Source organism: Callospermophilus lateralis, unplaced genomic scaffold, assembly GCF_048772815.1.
Source record: "Callospermophilus lateralis isolate mCalLat2 unplaced genomic scaffold, mCalLat2.hap1 Scaffold_65, whole genome shotgun sequence".
Lineage (NCBI taxonomy): Eukaryota > Metazoa > Chordata > Mammalia > Rodentia > Sciuridae > Callospermophilus > Callospermophilus lateralis.
In genome coordinates, this window is record NW_027514826.1 from 1,247,965 (window position 1) to 1,255,086 (window position 7,122).

Here is a 7,122-nt window from a genome sequence, read left to right on the forward strand (position 1 = left end):
TGCCCCAAATATGGCTTTACTTATATATAAGGAAAAAGCTATGTCTTTGGATGCTATCTAGGTTAGTGAAAGTTGAATCTTCCCTCTGATAAAATGACTTAAGCCTGAACATTGGTTGATTCACATTAAGCTATAACCACGGGTCAATAACATCAAGAGAGTCTCCCTATCACATGTTTCTATGCTTTTGGTTACTCATCAGCATCTAATAGGATATCATTACAGGGAGAGAAGTCCTGTTAGTTTGAACATATTTTGATCACTATACCTGAAAAAAAGATATGATCACTTGTTTCTTCTACATCACAGGACATGATTTTTCTTCCAAGCTACCTAAACATGTCCACATTTGCTTATGGTTTCCTTATTCCTGAAATGTGTGATTCTAGAATTTAGCTGTGCCTAGTAATGGGACACACTACCAATGGAAAGAAAACATAGCAAGGCCCACTCAGTGAAATAAATCAAGGTGCCTTTCTTTGTTTGGGGCCAAGCTCCAGATAAGACATTTAAATTCCTCAACTAAAAGTACCATGAGGTTTTTTCCAAAAATATAATTTATGAAGTGAATAACTTAAAATTTATCAGAGTTCATTTTTATCTTAAATATATATTCAAATTTACTTTAGTCCAATCAGTATAAAACAACTAAAACTTCCACTAATTATGTGCAGATAAAATAGCCAACTAGTTGATATTTTTAATCAATAAACTCCTTGGGGATAGTTACCTATTCTTTGTAAATTTTTATTTCAATGAAAAAATTATCATTTCAAATAATAATTTCAATAAAATAATTTACCAAAAAAGTACATACAGATCCGAAATCACTTATACTAAATAAACATTGGAAACAAGATATACTCCATAACTTTGTGTCAAAACACAAGTGATACCAAATTGACCTGAAGCAATTTACAGTTTATAACTCATTTTCAACCCCCAGCCCTATGTTGCAGCTCTGCCTACAGGAGTGTGTCTTCCCCACCACACTGGGTAGGAGCTAGTACTGACAGTTAGGGCACCATCATATTTGCAGAATGCTTTATACCTGATCTGCCTCCACTCATGTGTTTCATGCCTTGTCCCTGTCCCCACAGAAACTGCAGGTCAGGGAAGAGTATAGAGCCACCTTCAGTGAGATCAGTAAATCAGAGTACTGGCTGCTGTCAGAGATGGAACTGCAGGTGTTACTCATCATTACCAAGTCCTTTGAGGACATGAAGGTGGCTGCTTAAGCTGTGGATGCCAAGAATGTGGGTGCCTGAGTAGGCCAATGAGTGGGCACTGTGGAAATCTCCCAAACTAGGTAGGGCCTTGCCCCTGACTGCCCACCCACTGTTCCTTCCCCCAGGACACCCAGATTCTCATAGAGGTACACAAGTCAGGTTATGCCTGCCCTGGTGATGTAGAATTTGAGGACTTCAGCCAGCCTGTGATCTGTGCACACTCAGAAAATGGCCTGGACACCTGCTCAGATGGAGAGCCTAAGTTCCAGGGCCCTGGCCATAGTTGTGCCAAGTGCTGGCCTTTTGGCAGAAAGAGCAAGGTGGGGGCCCAGAATGTTGTGTGAGAAGACAGTGAGTGGGGACAGCTGAGGCCCTAATGAGTTGAGCCCAGCCACAGGAACGCTGAGTCCTGGACCATACTTTTCCTCTTTGCTACGTTCCTGGGATGGAGGGAAGGAAGGCAAGTCAGTAGCACATTGGCCTGGGAGTCCCCTGAGACTGAGGAGGGCAGGATGTTGTCCTGTGGCATCTGTCTGCTGATGCTCGGGATGCTGGGAGAAGATATGCTGGTGGAATTCGTGCTGGACTGACAGGTTGTGTTCCTGTCTTTTAGGAGTGCCCCTAACCCCAGATCTCTATCCATCTGATGGATCCTTATGCTCTATAGTTTTGGTATTTTTTGTTTGTTTGTGTGTTTTCAGCATCAGACGTACACCCTTACACCCCCGGTTTATATCTTGGACAGCTCCTGACTCCCTAGTATGCCTTAGATACCTCCCACTGGCACCAGCCATTCTGGTCTTCAGTCCTCTCCTCCTAAGCTGTAACCCCTGACCTTTCCTGCCTTCCACAGACCTCTATGAGTGGCATGCCACTTTGGCCTGTGTCTGAAGACTTTCTTTATGCAAATGCTTCCTGTACCTCCTTCTAAACTGAGTCCAGAAAGCCCAGTGGACTATAGCATCCTTGTTCCAGCCCCTAGACCTAATAGTCAAGGGATGTAGGAGATGGGGTAGAGAGAGGTGTGACCTCTTTCTCTGAGTCTAATGTCCTCCTTGTTACCTATCAGATTTTGTGTTGCCCTTACATGTATTTTCTGTGTGATTATGCATCTTGATTTGGGATATTATTACTATTTTTTATTTCTTTTTTGCTTTTACTTCTCTGCATCCATACTTATGTTCATCCTTCTGTCCATCTTCATTTTCTGCCCTTTCCTCCTCCTTGTCTGTCCCCTCCTGGACCCAGCTGGTAGTCACGCCCCCCCAACCCTCTTCCCCCTAGAGGGTGTCATGTCCTTGGCCTTGCCTAATGGTTTCCCTTACCAGCTATGTCTATGATCCCTTGGTCTTATTGAGTGAGATCAGTAAGTCAGTCAATCTGTGGCTATCATCCTTCCAGATCCTTCCAGGAGGCCATGGGGGTAAGTGAGGACTGTGGGAGGAGGGATGGCACTGGCCCCCCCATCAGCAAGGTGGTGGACCGTAGGCTTGCTTTCTGCAGCCAGCTGGGTCCCACTCCTTCTTCACTCTGTCTATGACCTTGCTCCCAAGATATTTGGAAGGGGAGGAAGGTGGACTTGAATCTTCAGGAGTGTGCAGCGCCTGGAAGCTTCAGCTTCAAAATCCCAGACTCAACCCTCTCTTTCCTTTGCAGACTGTGGCTTCAGAGGATTTTAGCCACTTGCCCCTGGAGCAGCAGAGAAAGCGGCTATAGTATCAGTTAGAAGAACACAATCAGGAGCTGCAGAAGAGGTGAATCAGAGGTAGGGCCTGGCAGAGGGGCCAGGCAGGGGACTGAAGAGTGCCATTGGGTTATATTTAAAAGAATGGTGTGCTCAGCAGTAGAGTGCTTGCCTAGCAAAGAAAAAAAGTAACCATAAAATATTTACACTCAAATGCACCCAAAAATGTCACAGAGACACCAGCAGGGAGGTTTTATAGGTGATTCTTCATGCGCCTGGAGGAAACTGTTGCTTTCGCTCCCATGCAAGGATTTCTAGCAAACAGAGTGAAAGCTGGCAGCTTATTTAGAAGGCTGGGAAACCTGGCTTCCCAAATCAGTGAGCAAGAATTCAATGAAATTATGGTTTCATTTTTCCTCACTTCTGCTTTTAGATACAAAATCCTGACAAGAAAATTTAATGAGGTACTACAAAACAATACATGGCATGGTGGTGTTAGTTGGGTGCCACAGAACTGTATGCTTCATAGTAATCACAAGAGGAAATTTTGTGTTATGTCTCCTTCACCAGAATAGGAAAAGGTTATTTTTTAAAGAAAAAAATACATAATCAATTGGGCATTATCCCAACAATGCAAACATGGTTCAATATCAAGAAGTCTTACAGTCTAATCCATCACATTAGAGAGCTAAAAGGAAATAAAAGCATATGGCTAACTATTTAATAATTCAAACATTTAAATATTAAAAATAAAAATCTGCCAGGTTAAAAAGAAAATCAATCTATTTTGGATATTGAAAAACTATCTATTTAGATAGAAAAACTATCTATTTTGGATATTGATTATATCAGTATAATTTCAAGGAGTATAACACACACACACTCATAACAAATACTAATATATTATTAGTGGCACAGAATGTTAACTTGAGGCAGCCCTGCTCATGTGGGGCAAGGAGTATATAAAAGTCTCTGTAACTTCCCTCAATTTTTCTATGAATCTAATTTTTTCTCTTAAAATTAAAAAGAGAGATCCATATATCTCAAGACATAAAATAAATAGTATCTACATCTTGCTCAGAAATTCTTTAAATATATGAATACTCTAAATTTATGTATACAAAATTAATACTTAAATATAAATTTAGATCATTGAATTATTCTGACTATAAATGAAGTTAAATGTAATATATCCTTTGTTCCAGTTATTTTACTCATAGATTTAAGTTTAGAGCAATTCTTGAAAAAGTTTGGAAAAAAACATAGACATGATTGCTTTATTTTGGCATTGTTCACAGAAATGCCAGAATTAGAGATAATCAGGAGAAGTTGGAGACAATGTTAAGATAATTATACTGGATTTGTACAATTTTAAATGTATAAAATTGAATTATAGCTGTAGTAATTAAGCACAGAAGACTTATTTAGTGAGACATATTTATATTTATCCATGTACATACATAAAACTCATTAGAAATCTGCATAAACAGAGAAGTGGGCATTAGGGATGAAGGATAAGAAAAAGGTGAGTTAGGAGAATAGCATGAGACAAAATGCAGAAAATCATGAGATGACTCCTGTGCACCTGAGATGAACACAAAAGAGAAACAACTACAAATTTATTTACCTAAATAAAAATAATTTCACCATTTATTAATCATTTTATCCTATTAGGAAAATAAAGTATATACATTTATTTGTTTATTATTATTGTTGTACTTAAGATGGAGAAAGAAAAGAATAAAAAGACTCTTTCTCAAGGCAACTCAGAGAGTGGAAAAGCATAAATAAAGCAATGATCATGGGTGACTTCTTGAGTAATGGTTCATCACCATTTTCTCTCATTAGAGTAAATACAAGAGGAAAAATGTTAGGAAATTAATAAAAGTATAAAATCACCCCAGAGGAATAATACACAGTGAAAATAATTCTTCTGTTTATCTCTAGTGGCAAATGTCAAGGAATTATTTTACAAAGAAGAAAAAAGGAGGAGAAATATCTGAATTTTCTTTGACGGATTTATTTTTCTATTTTAACTTGATTATGCAGCAGAAATGGATTTCTCATTTTGAAACCAACAAAGGGTGGCATTTTGGCCTTCTCACTCTGACCTTGTGTGGATTTTCTATTTGCATATTTCATCTCAACTGCAGAATTTTTCAGTATCAAGGACTAGATACACAGCAGAGCTGTGCTGCTAAATGTATCATCTGTTCACAATGGTTTTGCATAATGGCTCTATGTTGCTTGGAGATGTGCACTTAATTGCAGCAATCCATACAATACTCTGTAATGCTCCACACCTTAATTAGCATATTAAGGGGATGCAAGGAGAGGGAAAATTTATCTAGATGTTAAAGAAGAATTCACATAGTTTTTCCTCAACTGATATGTCATAAAATATTAAATGACATTTTCTTTACTCTTAAGAACTTTTTGAAGAGTAAAGTATGAATAAATTCTACACATCTTTTGCCACAGTGGGAGGGGAATAGTTTATTTAAAATAAGGGCAAACTGAGGAAAATTTATCCTATCCTAATGTCAAATTTAATGCATGTGCTCTTTACCTTGGCTTTCAAAATCAAAAATTAGCATAGATATCTGGACATACTATCTTAATAAGAACATCATTAATTATAATATTCTTTAAAGATCACTGTAGAGCCACAGTTGGTTTTAATTTCATATTTAGAAATATCAATTTTAGCTGTTTAATTTGATAAGGTAAAACATATAGAGAAAAAAAACTATGATGATAACACAGAAATTTTTATTAAAAATTTCAAATTTATTAAAATTTGTCTATGCTCAATCTTTGTCAGTGCTAGATTTTTTTCTATTTTATAAAAATAAATTTTAAAACATATTTCTGATAGGATTTAAAATGCAAACAAGTAATATTAAAGATACACCAAGATATTATTGACATATAGTGTTAGCATCTCTTTGAGGCACTATATATTCTAAATAATTTTTTATTTTATCCAAGTCTCAGAACTACTTTATGATGTAAATATTTTTAAGCAAAATTCATAGAAGGAATCTATGACCTCAAAAAGGTTAAGAAACTTGATAGGACATAAATACTAAATGGCACAAATACTAAATCTGGCACTGACAAAGACTGAGCAGAGATATTTAGTTTGATTCTGAGTACTGAAAGGAGAATAGCAATAAGGATGGTCATAATCGAGAAGGACATGGATAAGTTTATATAACTTCCTGTTTTACACTAAAGTGCATACTTCAAGTGAACTTCTCAAGTACATTTAGTTTGAAATATATGTTAGAACTTCATACATGTCCATTGATAAATGAAATTGATAACTGAATTATAACAGAATAAAAGGTTCAGAAAAAAATGAAAAAAATAGCAGAAAAAAAGTATTCAGACCATTCTTTTAGTTATTTTCCTGACATCAAATTTCTTTGTATATCATGAAGTTATGATATGATTATGATTAAATTATGATATGACTCAATTTGTTATACTAACCAAGATATAATTGCATGGATTTTATGACCTATATAAAAAGAATTAAACTTTAATCATTTATTTCATCATGACAACAATCTTTATTATAACTTATAAAAATAGAATAAATATACTTTTGGTTTATAAGTGTGATGATTATTGGGTGTTCATGTGGCTGGTGTGGGAGATGTGCCTTGCTCTACATCTTGTCACTACATCTGCACATTACTTATCTGTTGTCAAAAAAAGGCTAAGGAAGGTATTTTATTAGGTAAATTTAAACTCCTTCCTTCTCTCTTGAGTTCTTATTTCTTTTTAATAAGTGATATAATTCCACTTTACTCTGATCTCTCCTCCTGGGGCCCATGAGCCACCCTAGAAATTGTCTAAAAAGAACAAAAAGAATTATCTTTCTTATTACCTTTGAATACATATCACATACAGTCCTGTTCAATTTTCAATTTAACATACTGTCTTGTTCAATTTTCAATTTTTTTATTTTTTATTTTTTTTTACAATTCTATAGCAACTAAAGGATGAAGTCTAATTCTAAATAATGACAGATCTGAACTTTCTTGATCTCTTTACCCTCTTCACATAATTCCAGTATATTATATTTTCACTTCCCTGAACACAGTTGCTTCAAAATATGTTCAGGCCTCATCTCCTGGATGAAAATTTACAGAATAGCCCTGAAAAACTACCCTAAATTGTTTAATTATTGTATTTTGC

At 36.1% G+C, this 7,122-nt stretch overlaps 1 pseudogene; it reads left to right on the forward strand.

Moving 5' to 3' along the window:
• The first annotated feature begins 6,520 nt into the window (after positions 1 to 6,520).
• LOC143640830 (small nucleolar RNA U13) lies at positions 6,521 to 6,629 on the forward strand (annotated as a pseudogene).
• The last annotated feature ends 493 nt before the right edge of the window (positions 6,630 to 7,122 follow it).